A 25,089-nucleotide genomic window follows, 5' to 3' on the forward strand; every position below is an offset into this window, starting at 1 on the left:
TGTGGACAATGTTGTGTCTTTTGTTTCTAAGTGGGTAAGATATATTTCTTCTTGAGTTTATTAGAATACTTAACAACAATAGAAAATCATAACTGAATTACTAGGAATTTAAATAATTGACTGGATCCAAATGAACTGACGGATCATCTGAGAGTTAAGTGATCACTGCCGCCTATGGGTACCTTCAACACTAGAGGAGATACAATAATCTTCTATACTTATAATAAATCTGTAGAGAGGTCAATTCTGTACATGAAATATATTTCCAAAATAACTATCAGTGGGTGATTAGTAATCGATACTGACGCCAAAAATGCAATCAGAAAAATTTTTGTCTGTCTGTCTGTCTGTCTGTCTGTCTGTCTGTCTGTCTGTATGTTCTTTATAGAAACAAAAACTACTCGACAGATTTCAACGAAACTTGGTACAATTGTTCTTCATACTCCTGGGCAGGTTATAGTACACTTTTCATCACGCTACGATCAATAGGAGCAGAGCAGTGAAGGGAAATGTTGGTAAAACCGGAGAACTTACTCCATTTTTGAAGCTTCCGTCGCGTGTGCAGCCTTAATGGTTAAAGTTACACAGAAATCATGTATGACGGAAATGTTCTCCTTAAAATTGTTTAAAAAATATTCCACGACAGCAAATGTCTATCTTTTATGGTTGACTCACAATGACACATATAACTCCCGATGGCTTAGCAGTTCGGAGCTTTCTGATTATATTTGCCTACCTATTCTGACGTCTATGACACTCATTCATCCCTAATTAAAAAATGTTAACATTATTACCTATTAAATAAAAAAAAAATAATCATAGAAATCGGTACAGAAACAACAAATATATATACACGAATTACGCTTAGTTTCTATTAAGTAGGTAAAGGCGTAGGTACTTTTATTATAGATCGATACTAAACCGGAATATGTGATTAATTTTTTTTTTGTCTTTCTGTCTATCTCTATGTTCAGGCATCACGTGAAAACTAACGGTTCGATTTCGATGAAACTTGGTATAATTATACCTTATTATCCTGGGCATAAAATAAGATACTTTTTATCCTGGAAAAATATGTAGAAAAAAAATCTTAATTTTTCACTTTTATACTACAGAACGCAAGCTTAACAGCAGTAGAGGGATATCCTTAATTATTATGGGCCTAGCCGTATTTGGCTCCAATAGATATTTATAAGATGTCATTGTCAGAGTTACTCAAAATGGAGAAATAAAACATCCACGCGAAGACCGACATCCGCGCGGACGAAGTCGCGGGCGGCAGCTAGTGCAATAATAATTTTTTGACTTTCCCTAATCGAGGAATAGAAATGAAACCATTTTCAATTAACTAAAAACTTAAATCACCAACAAGTTGCACATACTTATGACTAAACAAAATATCCCTGTTTGGAGAAGTTTTTATAAAAAAAGGTACCAATATTACACAGGTGTGCCAAATAACCTACACTTGTACGCTCCCAAATAAAAAGTACACTCGACAACATTTTATTTTTAACGTTATGTTTTCTGAAAAGTTTCAAAACAACTCTCGTGTTCATAAAATGTTTAAAACTATTGCAATATTTTAATTTCGTTGCGTTGAAACTTTTTGTTTTTTGGGGACTAATTCTACACATTACCTAATATGGTACAAAGTATGACGCAATGTTCTGTCACATTGACTAGTTACGTTTTAAGTTCCAAGGAAGATGGAATCAAGCCCATTGCCATAATGCATTGATTACAAATACTTTACAGGCAGTATTTTAAGTAGAAAGTTGACTCTCATTTATTCAAACCTTCGATAATTCGAAGTTGAAACAGCAGTATATTTTTGTGCACTTGGTAACTCGAACGGAAAAATCAAGTGCTACGTAACCAAATAACTCGTCAATTCAAACTTAGCGGCGTCAAACTCTCGATAATGATAATTCATAAATAAGTTGTAGAGAGAAAGGGACTTTACCACCAGTTAAATTTTTGGATCATTTGATATAAATATCAAATAATTAGAACATAATCGAATCATTTTAAATATTATAAAAGTCCCTTGAATTTCGAATTAATTAACGATAGCCGACTGTATGAAAAGCAGTGCAGATATAGTGTTTTCTCTATACGACTTCTCTCTTATTACAAAAGTTTAAATATGAAATTCAAGAAACATAAGTTTACATACTGTTGTTCATTACAATATGTGATAGTTAGACAAAGTTTCATTACAACAAGTGATACGTATTGGCAAACTATACCGCAGAATGTGCCATTGCCACCAAGTTTGGCAATAACCAAGTACACAAATACATAATAATATATTTAAAGTTACAGTTGCTCGCTTCCTTAATTATATCATACTTCATTATTATTGTGACTTGAAAATAGAATGAATACAATACAATATAATACTATCTCTACTCTTCACGTAAGAGTTGATTTTTTTAAATTTTACAGAGACCGGGCAGCAGCGGGCTCTGATGAACCAGAGCTCGGCGCTCTAATTGGTCGGCTCCAATGAACCAACCAATCAGAGGGCTAAACGCGGTAACATTTCTGATTGATATTGATCTCCTTAATATAAAATGAACTTGTACTAGGCTCTCTGAACCTTTTTAAACTGTGATTTTATTTGACCAGCCTTCTTATATGTCATATCTATATTCATATGGAATGTAATATGTTAATGTGGTAAAAACGGTTTGAATATTACAAATAGACACTCCAATTTTATTTATTGGTCTAGATAATTTTGAATAAAAAAACAAAATGTTTTACTATGTATAAAATATATTCTATATATTATAAAAAGGTATACCCACGAGAATATAATAATTCATGTTGAAGACAAAATTAAAGGAAAACAAGAGCTCTCTTACAAGATATAAGATTTATATGAAATCCCTGCGGCTTCGGTGAATTATTATCTTCATATTTATATGTTTTACGAATAATGCTAAGGAATATAAGGTAGCTTCGAGGAAACTTGAGTAAGCTACATAAACATATGCAAATGGAAGATATATTCAAGTAATGCTTCGTTGGTCGAGTGATATCAAATGCGACTACCCAGCAAGGGAATTGGGAAAAGAAGTATAGAAGGTTTTAGGAGTCTCAAATTATGCTAACTGTCTCACCCGTATTATAATGTAACTTTACATCATCATCAACAGCCTATTATAGCAACCTAGAGACATGTGAAGGTTTGAGTACATCACGCTTGCTCAATGTAAGTTGGCTATTTCAAACTCGAGAAATTATATGCTCAAGTTTCCTTGCAATACTTGCATTGTGTTTCGTTGTGTCAGTGAGGATAACCGGAGGCCCAGTTATCCTTAATGTTCCCAATCCCCGAATAATTCTATGTTCCTCCTAAATTCCTAACTCCCAAAAAACCGGCAACCAGCTTATACCATGTAAAAGTAGGCTGTCAATGCTGCTGAGGATGATGATGATCTCAAAACCAAAGAAAAACCAATCATTTTTCTTTATCATTTGTCCCAGATATATCTTAAGATACGAAACCTATACCGGAGAAGAAACCGCGGTACAATTCAACTGGTAAATTATCTTAGCATAAATTCTGGACCGTTTTGTCTTAAGCAAATGCTTTCGCAAAACGAAAAGTAATCGCTTCGGCTCCCCTTTTAGGGGTATTTTTATGAAAGTACTGTTCTTGTGGTTTGGAAGTTAACTAAGCTGAATTTTCCCTTTTTTCTTTATGAAACAAAGCGAGGTTTGATTTATAAATGTAGGGCGTTTTTGCTAACGAATTTTTGGGTCCTGATTTCCAAGATTATTTCATTTAGGTACTCGTGCTTTGAATAAGATTGCTCTTATTGGTTGAGTGATCGCGACGATAGAACTTGGGATCTTGAATTTGTTTCACGGATTTGAAGATTGTAATTATTTAGTTTTTTTTAAAAATACTAGATTTTTTATTAGCCGATAAACGAGTAGACGGATCACCTGATGGTAAGCAATCGCCGCCGCGGCGATTACTGTTCGGAAACGTCCGAACGAACATAAAACCTTACGTATAAATACTTTTTGTTTGCTGGCTGGCGACGGGAAAAGTGACGGCATCAAATGGAGGATCGCGACTCGCCACTTTCGCCCGAGCAGCTGTACAAGCATCACATGTACGCGTCGCGCGCATAAAAATTATTCTTTTGTTTTCTTTTCCTCATATTTTTCTCATATATTTTTATAATCCGTTGTATAAATATACCAGTACCTATTATACAGCCCAAGTATTCTTTTCTTACAAAAGAATAATTTTTATGCGCGCGACGCGTACATGTGATGCTTGTACAATTACCATTAGGTAATCCGTACATAGAGACATCAAGTGATCCGTCCATAGACACATCAGGTGATCTGTCCATAGACATCCGAAACACCAGAGGCATTACAAATGCGTTACCGGCCTATTGTGGGACAGGAATTTAAGGTTTGTCTACATAGTATTGTGCCCGTTATATGGGAATAGGCTAACCCTACCTCACACTGTAATTAGAAGGGACTTATAACATAACTGGTGACACGTGGTCGGTTTGATTGCGATCAAAAGACGTGACGTAATGTTTACATAAATGTCTGAGTGTCTGTCTACTAAAACTATCCAAAACTACAAACTCCCAACACACAATAATCCAAACAATAAAACCAACTGCAGTTGTAATAACAACAATAATTACTATCTCACTACGAGACTTGGGACTAATTTATACAATTAATTCAAAAAGAGACACTTTGTGAGACTTTGTTGGCAATAAACTCATACTTGGACTGTTGAGAGCGGGTTTTTATTAATCCCTACAAATTATCCGGTGACTCTTTATACAAATGTTTGTGTTGAATTACTTTTAGAAGGAAAATTGTAATGGTAGGACTTTGTGTTGTCGAGTTTTGGAGTTTCTACTGATAAGTTGATTGGGAGAATTTTCTAAACTGTTTAGATAAAAAATCTTACCTTCGTACTCAGGGTCATTTAACTTAACACAGTCCATAGCAATTTGGTTTCGATACAAAATCGTTACTCAGCAATATTTTAAGAAATAATCATGAAATGTCTCGGAGTGCGGCAGTTAGTCTTAAATGTTTGAGCTGCCTGATTACTTAAACTGATTGACTTGATTTGAGCTGGATGATTGGTTACAAGAGCGACTGGAGCGAAAAGTCACATTAGTACTTGCCGTTGGTAGATTTCGAACCCGCACTTTCATGCATGAGAAGCGGGTGTCTTAAACCTTCGAGCCACCACGTGGAAACGTGATGGCTCGAATAATCGTACACTATGTTTGTATTTGCAATCGACTCTTACTGCAACTGAACCTTCCACATAAGTTTCAAACATTTACTTTACATAAAGTTAAGCCAGTAACATCAATAGCCTAACTACAGATACAACTTCTAGTCCTTTTACCAGAAACCTCTTCAAAGACAGTACTAGTCCAATGATCCTCCCTAAGGATTAGTTAAGAAAACAACACAAGTCTGGCTAGTTTAACGTAGTAAACTAAATGCAATTCCTAGAATAAAGTGCAGCGTCGGAGCAGAAACTAAACGTTGTTTAGTATGCTGGCAATACCGGGTTTATTGGATCGTCTTGAGGAGACTTGTTCAGGGATATTGGATGCCAGGGCCGAGGATGACGATGTATGTATGTATGTAGATAGCTAGGATAAGTAATCAGTTCGAAACTAGATTGGTGAATTTTATTTGGAAACACCAAAAAATGTTGAGAAAAAATCTATGGTGATTGGTGATTTTCTCTGAGGCGTTTAGTGAGAGGCCGTCAATGATAATCAATAAAATAATAACAGATCATTTGCTGGTCTCAAAATCGACCCTAAAACCTTTTTTAAGGGGCGAAAATTATCCAATGACTTCTCTCATCATCTAATGAGACAAAAGGGAATGTCAGATTCTTACTGACTAAAAACCACTCCTGCTTTTCGAGCCGGAGCCCCGGTAAACCAGCTAGGTAGTCCGCCGCTCACCCTAAAACCTTAAGTTTACCAGTCGGCTTTACATAACTATTACCCAATACAAAAGGAAAAAAAGTAAAACACAATTCAAGGAAGAAATTTGATCTCTCAGTTTGAAACAGTTTCGCCTTGACCTCTCATTTAATCAAATCTGAAATCAGCTTCGCAGTCACAATCAGCGAACAGGACCGGCTGAAACAAATTGTAGATCAGATACCTTATACTTTTTAGAAAAAAAACTTGGCTTAAAATAAACTCAAGCTGTTTTATTAAACAGCAAAATGACGAAGGAGTGACGTGCACATCTTACGAATTCTCGAAATATTCAATATATCATTTGATTTGAAACGGGACTGACAGGACACCTCCAGTAATGTGGCATTTTATCTCACTCGATTCCCCAAATTTCGGAAAATACGGTACAGTTCGGGATTTCGTAGAATTTGTTGGAATTTAGGCAGTGCCCTGTCTCGTGTTGTCATCGGGTTTCGGTAAGACTTTTTTTTGTTCGTAGAATAGATTCGGTGTTCAGTTTCTTGTTTTTTGTGAGAGGAGTTTAGGGAACGTGTTTTTTTTATTTATAAGCAGTATTTGAAGACTGTTTTACTTTATAATGGACTATTTTGTCTGAAGTCCGATTTATAAGTTGGACAAAATTATTATTCGTCCAAAAAGCATAGGCTTTTGGACCAATAACATAATTTTGCTCCCCCTACACAACCAACCCCCCAAGACATTTTAGACCTGACTTGTAAGTCCACAAGCCCGTCCCCCTAAACCAGCTGTGGAGATAGTAAGAGTCCCCCCATCGCCATCCCCGAACCACACCCCTCAGAATTTAACAAAGAACTACACATTAGTCGATGGCAAAGCGGTGGTGGGGTCCAATCTAGAAATAACACTAGTAAATAAAGCGTCAAGTCCTAATAAAAAGCATAGGCTTTTTGGACCAATAACATAATTTTGTCCAACAAATGCTTCTATAAGCATTACATGCTGGAGCATAATGTAGAAGATTACACTTATAATATATGTACTCGTATTTAGTTAACAGTAAAAATTGTTCCGTATAAAAAATTCCGACCATACTTCACACCATAAAAAAGGTTATAAATGTGTACATCACTTTAATTACCTTAAATGTCAAAAATAATATTACTTAAACACCGCTGTTTAGTCCTACACAGTACACAAGAGTTATAGAAAGTCATAAATCAAAAAAATATAAATTACATAGTAGATTCTACAAAGGGAATTCAAAACACAAGGTAAATTATTATCTTCAAAAGTACGATTACTTTTATTTGATTTACTTCTGGTCCGGGAAAGAAAGACAGATGAAATGAGTTATCGGCTTATCTTTCGTGAGATGAAACTCAAGTGGGGGGACAAAGGAAGATGAATTCTGCCGAGTTTTGCAAGATATAGATTATTCTTTTTAATTAGATTTTATTTAATTTGAATACTGACTTTGTAATCGGTACTGGTAATACTTTAAAGTTAGTAAGGATTTAATCGATTATAATGTATAGTGAGCCGTCTTAAATAGGGTAAGATTATAAGTTACATTGATACGACTGGGTTCTCGTACAAATTAATGAACAAGATCGCCAGATACGATCAAATTTATATAAAATTATTGTATAATTATTTGGATTAATTAAAGAGAATCGACTGCACGGCTGCCGCACATCGTGTAGCGGGTTCGGTTCCCATACGGAGCAACTCTTTGTGTGATACACAAATTGTTGTTTCGCGTCTGGGTGTCATGTTTATACGAACTTATATGTTTGTAAACGCACCCACGACACAGGAGAAAATCCTACTTTGGGGCACTGTTCTATTTACATTTCAAAACATAAAAATCAAAAGTACCTTAATACTGAACATATACAACAAAAATCTAGATAACCTTCACAAAACACTCCCCAAAAAAGTTACCCCCGAACTCATCAAAAACTTGCGTACCTCCAAAACAAGTGACATTTCAGCCATCCATTACAAACTTATGCATCAACGCTATATAACCTTAAAATTTTAAGAGAACCTTCCTAATTTCCTCTCACATTGACGAGGTACTTATTTAGACAAACTCCCACACATAACATGGATTTACTGTCAACTGAAACTGTCGCATTGTGACTGACAGTCAGTGTTCAGTGTTCAGTAATGGATCTTTAATGCGGTAGGGAATGTGTGTGAATTTTATGAGGCTGTCATTGTGTTTCTGGGAAGGATCTTAGGTAATTTTGGAGTTATTTTGTACGAGTTTCGAAGAGTAGATAGGTAGCTGTTATTAATTGCGTTGTTGGTTGGTTGTTAAGGAAGTAAGTAAGAGGGATTTTATAATTATTTATGGCTTGTATAATTTGTTTCGCCGTAAAGAGACTTTGTGGAAGAATTTCTTTCTTTATTCAGCAGTGGACGTTTCTCGGCTGATGATGATAATGATTATGATGATGATGACAGGGACTTTAGAGCCGGCCAATTAGAACACCGAACGCGCCCTCGTTTTGATTTCGTTAAACATTATATCAAACTCGTACTAAAGTCGCTGTAGGATTTGAAAATGATTCAGGGTTTAGTTCCGACGCTGAATGTCAATTGATAAAAAAATGCTCCATTATTTTAATTCAAAATATCTGAATGTAATAGTTTATTATGATAAGGGTTACATGTAACAGTATGGTTAGTTTATATAACTTAAAACGTCTTACAAATAGTTTACTTACTATCGACACAGGACCCACGTCAACGGCTGACATTGATGAGCCAGTCCGATACGAGAAAGTTACTACATGTCAATAATATGTAAATAGATGAAACTATTTGAATGACGAGTTTAGTCAAATATTATATTCAAGTATGGGAGAGCCATGTTTCAGCACGAATGGGTCGGCTCGACCGGAGTGAAACCACGGCCTCACCAAACACCGACGTGAAACAACGCTTGCGTTGTATTTCGTCGGGCGAAGTATAAATGGGCTTTTACTCGGTTTTTCGAAAATTTCTTAGTGGTAGGTCTGGAATCTGTGCTCGGTATATCCCCAATTCCCCCACAACCACGGGAATTACAACATATATTGTGAAAAGTGCCGTGTACATTGGCACTTGTATCGCCATAATGGTGCACTTCAGCCTACCCCATCGGGGCGGCGATTGCTTAAAAACCATACTATTTATGATACGTCTGCTCGTTTACATGAAATAATCAGTGTGCTTCTTGACTATTTGTTTAATTCACATTTTAAATTATTTCGGCTATATATTATCAAAATATATAACAATAACTAATCCTATCTTTATAAAAACACGTGACAATAACAACCACAAGCCAATCAACACCGTAATAAAATTAAGGACTTAAATTTTATATCCCACAATTACGACTAATTCGGTTCAACACCCACACCAGTTCACGGAGTTACAGCTGTAACAATTACCGTTTCAGTTTAACAAACCAGAAATAATCCTAAAGTTATTACAGCTTTAAGGTGCAAGTTAGAAGCGGGTGACATGAGGCAGCACCAGACCACGAGTGTCGTCATCGTCATGTCGCATTGTTATAAGCAGTCATGATTTCCAACTATAGCAGCAGCAGTAATTAGCTTTAGTACGAATTTGCTTTACGTTTAACAAGATGATGAGATGATAATGATTGATAAGATGGAAACGACAGTGCGTTCATTGTTTTAATTGGTTGGTTTATTCGAGCCAGCCAATCAGAGCGTCGAACGCGCTTTCGTTTCGATTACTTTAAAAAGCAAACTCGTACTAAGGTTACTGATCCGCGATCGTGTGACAGTGGCGTCTGTCGCTCGGCAATGCGTGCTTTAGCTTTGTGTCGCTATCCATGGAGGTAATATTATATAATATAAAAATAAGTTGGGTTTTAATTCCTGACGCTATAACTCCAGAACGCGCGAACCGATCTCCAAGGTTTTGCATTCGTTGGAAAGGTTTCGGGCTCCGTGAGAATAATTCAAAAGAAAAGCAGGAAAACAACGAAAATCATTGGTGGCGAAATGGAGTTCGCCCGGCTTTGCTAGTTTCATATAAACATATAGAAAGCAGTAGTGTTGCTGCGACAAGTTGTCCGCTGCTGCCTCACGTCGCTTGCAACTTATACCTTCACTGCCCACGCAGATATTACAGAACGTTTATGTAAATCTGTTAAACTTTATAATCACTTGTTGTTTAAATTAAAGCGGTTAAGTTAGGAGTGAAGTGAGCTGAGCTGAATTATGATACTGTTAAACTAAATACCAATATTTTGGGTTAAACTAACGAAGCTTCAAAGCGAGAATATTTGCAGTGCTTCAGAGATTTGGAATGGTTTAACTAGGTTGCCTAGACAATTGTTGGTGGTGTGAGTGTTTCTATTAATATAGGTTTTGTTGTTTGAATTTTGTGTTGTCATCTCGTTATATTTTGGATTTTTTTATTTTGTATATTAATAATGTATTTTATTTTAAATTTATTAAGTTCTACTGAAACAAAAGTGCACCTTAAAGTCAAGCAAAAAGTTATTAAATTCTGTACCAGAAATTGTGTTAGTAAGCTAACATTTTTTGGTAATTTGACTTCCTACTAAAATCATAAATGAAAATGTTTGTATAGATGTGTATTCGTTACACTATTCTCAATGAATCTGAACAATATCTTCTTTATATTTGTCAATAGGACAGAGATTGTAGTCAAACACAACATATAGGGTGCTTTTTATCACAATAACGTGGGCAAAGCCGCTGGCAGAAACCACTTATTCATATCAATATATTAATTAATTCCTTTCGTCTTATTACAGGTACAGGGACATATTACACCAGCCAAGTCACCTCAATGTAAGTACGAACTAATTCCACATTAATTTCGACCAAAGCCCCGAAATACTCTTTGTTCCCAATTAACGGGTCCTAAGATTGTACCTTGGTGAAATTACTTTTTCCAACCGACATTTTATTCTTACCTAGTGTTCCTATGATCTGGAAGTCAGGAAAGTTATTCCAAATAATGGAATGGTGGTAATCAAGACTGGTATTGTAGTTAGGGTTTCGTGAAATCGTGTTATCAGAGGTTTTAGGCAGTCAAATGCCTGTGCAAGTTCTTTTGAGTTACTTTTCATTGGGTTTTTTGTGAATTTATGACTTTGGTATATTAATGAATTATTTAATGCAATTACTCTACTGGAGACACGTAAACTCTATTTTTTATATCTTAGTCTCAAAAATTTTTCTATAGGTAGCATGATATCCCAAAAATTATTTAGAGTTTTACAAGACTAATTGTTTTATTTTCTTCCAAGTAATATTAAGGTTGAAATAAATGATCAAGTACTATATATTCAAAATCAATTATTATTACCAAAATTTAGTAAAAGTTACTAACAAACACTAATAATTTTCTCCCACCAATATTCATTCACAAATCTGAAACTTTGGCTTTGGCAACCTACATTAGTTGTTTACTACTTCTTCCGAAACTTGCTCTTTAATGAACTGCCAGGCCAACTTGCTATTGTAGTTTATCGAACTACAATTAACTGTTCATAAATACTGTGGGATCATTTGGAGTTTTGGAGGAGCACGATTTTCAAGTATAAGGATGTGACTTATGGTCCAGGCCAATAGAATTTCCGATTATAAAATTGTTTAGCACACCACACCATATTGTAACAGTGTCTAGAAAAAAATAAAAGATAACTAGTAATCGAACAATTAGGTTTTTCCATTTTGAAATGTTTCGTATTGACACCACTTCAAATTATTACTGTATTAAGTTTAAACTAAAACCAATGAGACAGTGTAAAACTTTTAATTGAACCATTAAAACAAAACTAAGGAAAAATTTAGCTCTATTACATATTCAATTACATCCAACCTTATTTAAAACAGCCAAAATAATTCAAACCAGATTAAAATAAAAAATGGAATCTCGTAAAACAAAACAAAATGAGACCATTATCTCAGGAACATCTTAGCTGATTCCTCTCTCATCTAATTATTCAACTTCATCTGTTTCTGTACCGTTCGATGTAATCAAGTTGTTTCCCTAACCGACGATTTGAACGGTCGATTTATTGCCCTCAGCTACGCCGATTATTCTTCCTATAGTGTTAGTAATTACTTCTTTTATACGAAATAGAGGAGAATTATCTGTACTAATATTATGAAGAGGACATATTTGTTTGTTTATCTGTGTAGTAGCGGTAAAGTAGAACACATTTATCAACACCACTACTCTTGCTGCAGGTAAATAGGCTGGCTCGACCAGAGTGATATCACGGCCACATTGAAGTGAAACATCGACTGCGTTGAGTTTCGTTGTGTGAATGGGAATATCAGAGGCCCAATTACCCCCTTTCCCAATCCTATAAAAAAGAGAGCGGACAAAGGGAGTAAATATTAATAAAAACTAGACAGCAGTTCTCTGTTATATCTGATCCTATTAAACTACGAAGTCCTACCTGCCTGGCAAACACCGTATTTTATCCATAGTCTTCCAGCAATGGACTGTCACAGGTTGATAAGGATCGAATAGGCTTCGAAACTACTAAACCAAAACGTCTGTCACCGCTGAGAAGCTTACTTTTTATTACATTGAAATATTGGCTATTTATTACCCTAAAATAAGTTAAATATCGGGAGCTACCGAAGATAAATTTTCTAAATTCCACACATTTTGAGTGTGCGGGAGCTATATACTTCGGCACGAATTGGCCGGCTCGACCGGAGTGATACCACAGCCTCACAGAAAACCAACGTGAACAACGCTTGCGTTGATTGAGTGAGATTACCGGTAACCTTTTACCTCCCTTCCCCATCTTTTCTCAAACAACCCTTAAATTCCTAACTCCCAAAAGGCCATCAGGTGATCTATGTCCTTGTTTACCAGCTTATACCATAAAAAACCAGCAAAACCGTTCCAAAAAACTAGTTGTTAATAAAGGAGAATTATGGGCAAAATACTAAACAAATGGAAATGAATAGTGAGTGTGTTAGTAAATAAATTAGTAGTAAGTCTATTGATGAGGTTATTATGGATAATAACGAGCTCAGTCTGGTTTTGTATACAATAGAGAGAGAAACTGATGGAAATGTTTTTGTTGAAGATAATGTAGGGAATTACGTTAATGGTTTTACTGTTTGTTATTTTGTTGCGGGTTGTGTGTTATTTGTTAAGTGAGCCGTAGCCATAATTATCACTATCGTAACCATAAGCTTTATTTTTATGATAACGATTGTTAGATGTACTCAATTAACTAAAAATAGCACTTACTCACGTAAATATCGACAGTCACCGTATCTGCGTACGCTATGTATGATGAAGATTTCCTCTGTGACTCAAAATTAGTAGAGGTAAACTTGTTCATTCATTAATTATTAATAATTCAATTTAAAAAAAAAAAAAACAATAATTATTACCTCTGCCGACTCTTTCGGAGATAAAAGTTGTGACGTTGCACACATCAATTAGTAAATTCGCAAAACCCATTCAGTTCAGTTACGTCAGGAAAAATATTACTTCCAAAAAGAACAATCAAGTCAGCAGCCGTAACGACATAAAGTATTCCAAACCTTTGATCAGGAGTTTGTCAGTCTAAAAATAAACGACGTTGCTCTGCCTAATCCTATCTCGTAGATCCGTCAAAGGTTAGTTTCTAATCGTTTGTTTTCAAAGGAATTATTACTCCAGTTATTTTCCGCAATTTCGTACAAATATACTTCCGTGTTCGTTTAACTTGTAACTCTCTTTGTTTTTGCCTTCCTGTGGACTGTATGGATTTTTATTGGGTCAACATTCAATCTTACTAATATTATTATAAATGCGAAACTTTGTGTGTATAATATGTATAGGTATTTGTAACTCAATCACGTCAACACAGCTGAAGGAATCGGGATGAAATTTGCAACAGGAGTTGATAATGGTCTGGAATAACACATAAGTATGCCACTTGTTATCCCACGGGAAGGCCGGCAAAGTAAGAGTTAGTAGTGTCATAAAGGGGACGCAGAAATTAAGCAGTATTTGATCTGTTTCGAAAATAGTCTGTTGCTAATTACAGATCCTACTAAAATAACAAAACAGATTCACCTTATTTCCCTTTGGATTACTTAGAGGTAGATAAACCGTAGTCTACTTTTCCCAATTATGACATTAGCTTCGTTGGAATAAAGACAAGCTTATTCCCAAACTCCTGGTAACAATTCCAAATTTTCTACCTCTACAGAAAACGAAAACCTTTGTTTGTCTACTGAACCTAAGCTCCCACTCTGCTATCATGTTTGTAACTAAAATAACCACAGCAAATAGTAACTGATACTGTACATAACGTGTGGCATATTGCACCCAACCGGTCAATATTGCACCCTATCCATAAAATTTTATGTATCAAATTCGCACATCAAAAAAATACGTTCACTTCTAAAAAAGAATATATGTTTGAATTTTACCCAAAACGCCGAAACGTTCGAATATTCTAATCCGGATAACAATTTTCGAATCTAGAACCTATATGTGGTTGGATAGGGTTCAATATTGGTTGGGGACAATATGGGCGTAGCTCGTTTCCTCTCGTAACGCAAACCTCGGCAGGTGAGGTTTTGTGTCACATTTTCGAAACCGGTCTCGACTCGACATGTTAATGTTTTTTAGGAAACTCCGTCTGGTTGATGGGTCCCTGTTATTTTGTGAAGGAAAATACTGAATGATAAATTGTCTTTTTTTTATTTTTGTTTATATTTAGGGATCCGACGTATGGTATTTTTTGTTTTGTGCCTGTGAATGATTACCCCAATTCCGTAAATCAGAACTTTTTTGAATGTTTTTTTTAATGCTTTGGTTTTCCCGTAAGCAAGTATCTACCTATATAGGCAACATTTATGATTGTTGTTCGTTATGTTTAAAATGTTATTTAATGAAGTTATAACTTGTGTGTTAGTACCTAATAAATCCTCACTTCTACTGTAAAATTATGATGTAACGTAATTTTGTTATGTCGAATTCTAATCAGTATGATAAAAATCTATAAAATTTATGCAAACACTACGGAAATCAAGAAACTAATTACTAAACGATTTCCTTAAACACAATTTCAACTAGTGGGCTCTTTAAAAAACAAGGAAGGATTATAATAAAAATTCAATAAAATGTAGATATTTTCCCTGTTATCTAAAAAAATTGACAAGCCAAAATACCAACAAGTTTCGTAGGTGGTTACGACCAATAATATGTCTCGTATTCGGTATACCGACTACCGGAATTCTCGAAATTCAATATAACTCTAACATCGAAATTCAATTTAATTCTAACATTACGTTACATGATCAATTCCAGGAAAACTTGGTACATATTATCTTTGGGCTTGTATTTTAACGAATAACTAGTCTTAATAACGTATAGGTAAGTATCTATCTAACTGTAGATTTATAGATTTGCTTACCAAAACAAGGGAACCGCCTTCAATTTTCTTTACCACCTCCATATTTTTAAAGTCAAGTAATATCCCTAAAACCTTCTCCTAAGTCTGAAAAATACTTTGCTGAAAACTGCATCAAAATTGGTTCAACCAAACGCGAGATAATCACGCACAATACATACATAAATACGGGTCAAACTGAGAAACTCCTTTTTTGAAGTCGATTAAGTAATTGTATTAAGGGCTTACTCCCATAACTAAACTACATACATATAAGTAAATAGGTACATAAGTTTTGAGTCTAGACGACGTATATTAGCACTAAAAGAGACCTTAACGTGTGTAGCAAAAAGTAGTTTTTTGATTGAAACGGTTCCTTGGCCAGAAGAGAGAAGAGCCTTTTTATGCTAGACTAGTTTGTGTGACAACTAACTTTATAAAATATCTCTTGGGGACTTACCCTACATCACAATATGTTACCTAAATGTGTGAAAATAAAATACTAATAAATAGATACTTAAACAGAATGGAAACCCCTAAGAGTTTTCAAAGCTGCCTATCCAATTTCAGCTTTTAAATAATAATGAATTCTAGTTTTTCAGAGAATGTGCTCACTAAAACATTGTAATAAAGTCACGCCTCTTATTCTTAGGTTAAAATATATCCCATAGTTAGATTATAAAAAAAAATTAATAACTTTCGTAAGACATACTAAATTACGTTTTAATTAATTTAATAAAAAACTAAAAATACGTTTTACTCACATAAATATAGTGAGAAAAAGCTCTACTAATTTCGAGTCACAGACGGATGGGCTCGGACGCGGAGACGTAGTACAGCGTAACCTACTCTGTTACTCATGAGGAAGAGTCCTTCTTTTTTTTATTGGGACAAGCGCGCCACAACCTCCCATACCGCTGCAACTCCTGTAAGCCAGGATCTACACTAAATACAACCATGAAAACACCGGAACATTGAAGTCCGGCGTCCCAGGGATATGAATGACTGTCTTGGATACCGCAACGAAGTAAATTAGACGATATTAGAAGAATTCCTCTGTGACTCGAAACTAGTAGAGCTTTTCTCAATATTTTTATTTCATTCATTAGTGTAATGCCTGATTTTCACTTGCTATGTAATATGTTATTTGCAATAGACATTCTACGTTGCGAAATAAAGAGCATTGTCCACAAATGGACTCACTTACGTACAACACATAAAATATAAATGTGGTTCTCAAAAACCTTAAGTGATGAAACCTTAAAAAAAACGTGTAACAACTTACATAGCGAGTCTGCTCAAGTAGGTCGTAACTCACACCAAAGTGAGTCACAAAAACAGGTTTTATTACTTAGAAAATAAAGTTGAAAATCGCAGGAATTGAGAAAATAGAGAGTAGCTTCATTTGAAAATGTAATGTAGACAGGGCTACACGTGGAGCTACACAAATCCAGTTTATCTTGGCCTCGCTTTGTATGATCTTTTCGCACATTTCACGGCCAGTTTATACTGGTTTGTGTAGTTTGATATGCAGTCGTATCTCCGTGGACTGTTTGCCTTGCTTTCAGTGAATTATTTCAGTAACGTGTGTTTGAGTAACAAAGCTTTTAGTCAGTAATGTTTGATTAATACTACATTCATTGTTTTAATATAAAACCAGAACTCTTTGTACAAATTGATTAAAATGAGAAAATTCAAACGTATATGTGGTACGCAAATATACTTTTAATTCTGACGTAATCTTGTTAAGTACTATAGGATCCGTATATTAATATCATTCTTGATATTCCTGAATACACACATTTAGTAAAATAGATCCAATCCAAAATTCATAAAGAACGAATTCTGGACTACATTTATCAAAAATCTACTTATTTAGACTTACTACATTTCCTTTCTGCCTTGTTCTGTGATCTTAGCAAACAAAGAGCATCATCATTATCAGCTGAAAGACTGGGGGGCTGGAGACTGATATAGGCTGGAAAGTAACATAGTTCTTGTCTCTATCTAACCCCCACTTTGCTAAAATGGGAAATGTAAATTTGTATGAAACATCGAGCGATGTTTAAAATAGAAAGTAAAAAATTGTGTGTAACAAAAACTCTAGTGAGTGTATATTATTTTAAATCCTCCCCTCTAGTCCTAAACAAAAAACGCGTGCAAAACCACGGGTGGATAGCTAGTTCAGTACTATATTTTACTCAATCAGACTGCGGTCGGCAACTACAACTTGCGATGATAAATGAATGTAAACAAACTAGATTTGTTTTCCTCCACAACACTAATATGTCTTGGTAGCCCAGAGTTGAGGTTTAAGACCGCTTCTCATGCATTAGGGTTCGAAACCTATCAACGGCAAGTACCAATGTAACTTTTTTCGAGTTATACATAATAATATGAAGTTTGAAATCGCCAACCCACATTGAGCAAGCGTGGTGATTAATGCTCAAACCTTCTCCGTGTGACATGAGGTATTTGGTCAGTTACAGACTGCTTATAGGCTGTTGATAGTTGTCGCACAGCTACATAGTTTAGTATCAGTGGAAACGATCACATAGTTTTACAGCTTAGCTATTACGTCTTTTTACCACATACTACATAGCACATCTCTGGCGATAAAGCACCCTAATGCAAACAAACTACAAAAGTAAACGAATGAACGTTTATTTCCTTTAAAACATTTCAATAGGGTATTAAACTCAAAGCAAACAAAATAATGGCTTTTTACTGACAGAACATCTCAATTGTACTTTATACAATTGTTTATCGTGGTAGTTAATTAAGTCGCACGTCGCCAGCCAAATGAGAGTCCGCTTACACAGTTTACATTACAGTAAATCTATACATGTAATAAAATTGTAAGTTCTGTGTGTCTATACAGCGAACAACTTTCCCTTTAACTAAAGAGTATACAAAAAAAGTTTATTTGAGAAAGTTGTATGTAATCATGAGTACAATCACATGTGAAAATATCTTGCACTAATTACCATAATGTTTTAATGTCCAAATAAAAACGCCATTTTTTGAGAAAGGAAAATCATCTAATGACTTCTCCTGCCTTGGGCGAGGCGAGAGGGAGTGTCAGACTATTACTGACTAAAAACCACCCCGTGCCTACTCCTGCTTTTCGAGTCAGAGCTCCAGTAAACCCGCTAGGTACTACGCAGCTCCGGATCAGAAATAAAATCTTGATGTCGTTTTTCACAGAGATAAATTACAGTCTAGAATAACACTTAAGTTATTTTTTATTCCTGGAAAATGTATGAGTCTCTTGGGATATCTTTACATATTTGATCACTTAGCTATATCTGTTGTTCTCTTTTTGAATTTGGTTAATATACTAAAACATACTCGTGCTTACAGGTCCGGAGCCGCGGTCTACTTAGTAGGTTTACCGGGGCTCCGGCTCAAAACGTAGGAGTAGAAACGACCACCCCGTTTTGTTTGCGGTTTTTAGTCAGTAAGAGTCTGAGACTCTTTCTTGGGCTCGTCCGTCCCCCTTAAAAAAAGTGCATACATATCAAACATAGAACCTTCTAATTTTTTAAAGTTTATTAAAAAGGAACTCTCTCACAACAACACAGTCAATGTCACTGGCAAAACTAGTCAAATAAATAAAACTCGAATGCAGGTCACATCCGCGCCAGATCCAGCACAGCTTATTCAACTCTGAACATTGGATGAAACGAAACGGACAGGCCGAACAATTTGGTCGCCGTCCGTTTGGCTCGTTATTCTTTTAATTAAAAATAAATAAAAAGAAAAGGGGCAAAAATGGGGCTTGTGAACGCCCAGCTCGGCTCATCGCCAAAATTTATGGAGACCAAGAAGTAAAAAAGCAACTCGTATCCGCTTTCCATCAGCAGATGAAACATACAAACTAGCAGATAAAACTACCCTTCCTATCCATTAATCGATTTCCGACTATAAGATCAAATGACAAAGTTGATTTTCTATTGAAGTTATTGATATCATAGAGACTAGCAAATAAAACTACCTTACACATTCATCAATCGATTTCCAACTTTATAACCAAGAGACAAAGTCGAATTTCTATTGTATCTATTAGGATATCTTGACGAGCTGGTGTCTGAACAAAACTAGTTTTTTCTTGTTGATAATATAAACGGTTTCGTGTGTGGAAATTGTTTCTTTAGTATAGATGTTATCAGTAAACATTTATCAGCAAACACTAGTTAGGTAAACGAGAGGTCAATGACCGATGTTATTTTTTCTTTGGTAGTCTTTAACTTGTAATCTATATGTTTGTTTAGATCCCTTATAGAAAGTTTGTTTGTTTCTATTGTTTGATGTGTTTTCTCCTATTTACTGTTGAACAAGAGAAACGAAGTATAAATAACACGTGTGAGTCACCGTTACCCAAAATGTACATTGTAAGAATGTACGTAACACCGAATAATATCCATAGCTAGCGACTACGGTATTTCACTCGCTCTGCTCAGCGCCTATTGATCATAGCGACATGTTTTATAATTTATAACCTTCCTTGATAAATGGACTATCCCACAAAAAAACGAATTATTTAAATCGGACCAGTATTTCCGGAGATTTGCGCTTTCAAACAAACAAAGCTTTCAGCTTTATACATATAATAAATAAAAAAAAAAAGTGTATGATAAATAGTATGACCACGTATAACCTTGAAATTACAAATGAAAACTCAAAACGACCAAATCCTAAATACCACTATGAATTCGAGAATTCAAAGATATTTTCCAAAATCCGAAAAGCTTAACTGTCCTATCACTTTCATCCATAATAGACTCCATTTTCCATTTTCCACTAGCACTCCTGTCTACCCTCAAACAGCAGCTCTCGGAGTGAATCCATTAGTTCCTGAATAAAAGGGTCCTTCCCTCCCTAATACGAACCGTTCAGTTTCAACATTCTTATTTATTCTACTCCTTTCACGTGGAATGACGCAATTTTTGGAAGCAAATTCTGGAGAAAGGCAAAGATTGGATTGGATTGTTACTTGGTGGATTTTGGAAGTAGAGGATTTTAGAAAATTTATTACTCTTTTAAAAATAAGTAAATGAAGGTGCACAAAATAACTTTTACATAATCTCAAAATTGTCACTTGGATCTTATACTTGCTATTAAAGTATTATGACATAAACAAAATTAAATATTACTGATTGCAATCTCACAGTTACACGCAATTTAATTATTCCTTACTTTTCAGTTACACGCAATTTAATTATTCCTTACTTTTCCAATAAAATAAGCTTTTTAAATTCACTAAAAATTATAATTTCATGCATAAATACTTAACCTCACGTCCTCCTATGAAACACCAAATACTACAAATGCGAACTCGCCGGTTAAGAGATACTTTTAATTTGTTTTTAATATAGCCAATCTCATTGATATACAGGGTGACTTTGAATTCGACGTATTCCTCTCGGGGGTGATAATACAACTAATTTCCTACAAAATTAGCCCTGAGGTCCTTGGGCGGAAAGTGGCTAGTTTCTGAGATATTCAACATTTTTGGTTTTGGTAAAAAATCCAGAATTGATTACAAAAACATCAATAAATAAAAAAATACTGGTTGGATTTTAGTAGTTTTAGTTTTAATCAGTTGCCAATACATCAGTTATCATTTATAAATACTAATAATGGCACAAATATCATTCGTTTTAAAATAGCAAGTATTTTCCTATCAAATTTTGTTTTGTGTCTCTAATTTGGTCGATAGAAAACTGGATTTATTAAAAAAAAAATATATGACACTAAGCGTACAAACTATTAGAAAAACTTCCTTGGTTTATTAGCTATCCAGAAACATAAAATTATTGACAACATTCTCAAAAATAAATGAATTAATTGATGATAAGTCGAGTGTAAAGAGAAAAGGGCAATTTCAAAAACATCTTTATTTGCAAAAATTTGTTCAAAGTAACCTTTCCTACGACGAATACATGCCCGAACACGCTTCCTTATCTCTATGATGGTCACTCTTGGACCGAATATGCGTCTAATTTCGTCATTATCTTCAAATACGTTTTGGAGAAGAATTTCGATACACGGCCTATTCCGTCTGTATAAACAAGGGACTTTATGTAAAAATCAACCGGCGTTAGGTTCTGGTCACTGTGCATGCCATGTAGTCATGTAGTGGGACCGCCCTGTCAATCCAACGCCTGAAAACCGATGTATCCAACCACTGCCGCACAGTAGTTCGATAGTGCACTAAACAATCGTCGTGTTCGAATAAACTCATAATCTTGTTTCTAAATTCAAATTTAAAACAATGATCCTAGCTCATTCCTTAAAAATTTATTTTAATTCTCACCATTTAAATTATTGGGTAAAAAGTAGAGCCCAATCAAGTCATTATTAATGATACCTATCCAAACATTTGAATCAAAATCGTATCCGTGGACCTGTTGGTTTTGCTTTTTTAGATTTCGTTGACTTTTTTGGGGCTAATAATGGATATTGTGATAGTTTGATCAGAGCACTATCGATCTACTGTGCGGCAATGGTAGATGTAGGGCGGTCTCACTACATGACTACATGGCATGCACAGTGACCAGAACCTAACGCCGGTTGATTTTTACATAAAGTCCCTTGTTTATACAGACGGAATAGGCCGTGTATCGAAATTCTTCTCCAAAACGTATTTGAAGATAATGACGAAATTAGACGCATATTCAGTCCAAGAGTGACCGTCATAGAGATAAGGAAGCATATTCGGGCATGTATTCGTCGTAGGGAAGGTTATTTGAACAAATTTTTGCAAATAAAAATGTTTTTGAAATTGCCCTTTTCTCTTTACACACTACTTCTCATCTATTAATTCATTTATTTTTGAAAATGTTGTAAATAATTTTATGTTTCTGGATAGCTAATAAACCAAGGAAGTTTTTCTAATAGTTTGTACGCTTAGTGTCATATATTTTTTTTGAAATAAATCCAGTTTTCTATCGACCAAATTAGTGACACAAAACAAAATTTGATAGGAAATTACTTGCTATTTTAAAACGAATGATATTTGTGTCATTATTAGTATTTATAAATGATAACTGATGTATTGGCAACTGATTAAAACTAAAACTACTAAAATCCAACCAGTATTTTTTTATTTATTGATGTTTTTGTAATCAATTCGGCTAATTTTGTAGGAAATTAGTTGTATTATCACCTCCCGAGAGGAATACGTCGAATTCAAAGTCACCCTGTATATCGTCTACGACGTTCTCTACTGGTGATCCCATTCATATCATATCAACATAAGCTTACTACATTGTTTAGCCTAAAGTTATCAATTGTAAATTATAAATAACAGAAATAGACGCAAAAGATAGATACTAATATTATAATTAATATCATTTCCAAGAACTCGCTTTGAAAAACATATTGTTTATTCCAGGTATAAAAAATCCATCTCAGTATGTTATTTTTTACAAGCAAAAAGAACTCCGTAGCAGGATTTTAATCCTTAACATGAACTTATTACAGTTCATATTTGCTATTGTACGAGTTACTAATTAATAAAGAAATGCATTGTGAAAATAAATACGTATCGACAGAGAAGCAAACGATAGGGATGTGCAGGTATTTGCTTAATAAAATCGATGTCGATAAAGTAAACATTAATCTTTGCTTCTCTTAATATTTTCATATTTTTCTACAAAGATATACTTTGATCACCAATGTTGCTTTCTTTTTTATTTAAAATCGGATGTTTTATTTTATAGCTATATTTACTCTTGCAAATTGCTATGGATACGGTAAACGTTGCTGCAGATTTATTTCGCTTAAAGATCAATTTATACGAGTTTCTTCTTATAAGATTTTCTGTAACAATAGTAATGTATTTTTAAAATAATGTCTATGTATAATTTTTCGAACCGTCAAAAACGATATTTTCTATCAATTTTGTGTGAAATAGAGCGATATGACGTCATCAGAGTTTTACGTCAAATAGCAGAATTATTTCTAAAAATTGCTAGATAACGTCGAAAATTAGGTAGATCATCTATGATTGACATTATGATTATTTTAATTTTATTGAAAAGTCAATTGAGAAAGATAATAGAAACATTCATTTTTATTTAATATTTCTCTTTTTCTTTTCCAATAAAACTGAACACGATATAGTACTCAATCTGAACCCAGAAATAAATAATAAATAAAACCTTTTCCATAACAATACAAAGACAAAAATGGCGCACGAACAAAATCAATCCAATACAAATAACATTTCTGGAATTTACATAACTCATCCCTTTTTTCCATTATACCATTCCATAGATTCCATTATATTAACCCATAAACCTTTACTAGTTATACGAAGGGATCTGGAAACTAATATCCGGGAATTCCAGAATTCTCTTAAGGTACGTACAGACTATAAATATAACATAACATGTTATATAATACTAATATAATATATTTCAGTAATGCGGTTTAAGTTATTAGACATGTTGGTTTATTTTATAGGTTTTTTTACAATTATTATGTTATTAGTTACTGATCTTAATCCAAGATCTCTGGATTGATCTCTGTTTTTGACAGAAACACATACAACTAATGTCAAAACTCAAATCAAATCAAATTACTTTTATGCATCCATAGTGTACAGTGTGGTCTACAATTTAATACTTACAGTTAATAAATGTTCTAACTATGGGCCCTTTTGTGCACCGCAAAAGTACTTAATCTACTTACACAATACTGATAACATTGTTTTAAACAGTTATCAATCAATCTGAACAAACACAGTTTGAACTGTTATTAATTATTATGAGTATTAATGACACATGAGTATTGTATATGGCAATAGGCTCACCCCTATTACATGGGACTTATAACACAAATGGTGAAAAGTGGGTGTATATTGTATAGCGGCATTACGTGCCGTAATGTGCACCTCTGCCTACCCCTTCGGAGATAAAAGGCGTGACGTTGTGTGTATTAATGACACAGTTTGAACTGTTATTAATTATTATTAGTCTATTACCAACATTAATTCCATCCGTTAATCTGCACACACCTTTAGTAAGAGAACAGAGAACATTCGGCATGCTGCAGCTCAAACAGCTGGCATGTGAGGCTCGAGGCTTATTGACTCACGGAATTTTTATCGACATACTTTATCGACAAATAGTTGGCTTCCACTATAGAGTAAAACATTCCCTATTCGATAATATGCGCTCGGTGTATTTAGTTATGAAATGTTTTCCAGTGTTAGCGTTAATTATTTGTGATGTTACTTTTTATGGTATGTTAATTTCTTTGTTCATGTTCATTGTTTTTTTTTTTCTCGTAAATAATGTAATAAATAAGAAATAATAATGACTAAGAGGGAGGTTTCCTTTGTTCAACAGTGGACGTCTTTCGGCTGATGATGATAAAATGATTAAGAAAACATGAGCTGCATATGATCTGCAGTAGTTCCAGATCAATCGTATAACATTTAACGAAAATTTATCTAGCTCAAAATATCTAAATAATATTAGACAACCAACATCCAGTTGTCAATTAATAAAAGTCAACTATTTTGGTCCAAGTAAGCGTCATCGAAATTGACTGCACGGTTAGTGTGGTGGCTGGTTCGAATCCCGCACAGAACAACTCTTTGTGTGATCTACAAATTATTGTTTCGGGTGTGGGTGTCATGTGTATGTGAACTTGTATGTTTATAAACGCACC

General features: G+C 34.5%; 1 protein-coding gene across 2 annotated transcripts in view; it reads left to right on the forward strand.

Moving 5' to 3' along the window:
• LOC118267736 (dopamine D2-like receptor) overlaps positions 1 to 25,089 on the forward strand; it is a 202,361-nt gene that overhangs the window by 70,382 nt on the left and 106,890 nt on the right. For both annotated transcript variants that reach the window (XM_050694091.1, XM_050694093.1), the window contains exon 2: positions 10,795 to 10,831. The gene's annotated coding sequence lies outside the window, so the exon portion shown is untranslated. The remainder of the gene's footprint in view (positions 1 to 10,794; positions 10,832 to 25,089) is intronic.

The sequence above is a fragment of the Spodoptera frugiperda genome, chromosome 6 (genome assembly GCF_023101765.2).
Source record: "Spodoptera frugiperda isolate SF20-4 chromosome 6, AGI-APGP_CSIRO_Sfru_2.0, whole genome shotgun sequence".
In the NCBI taxonomy this organism is placed as follows: Eukaryota; Metazoa; Arthropoda; class Insecta; order Lepidoptera; family Noctuidae; genus Spodoptera; species Spodoptera frugiperda.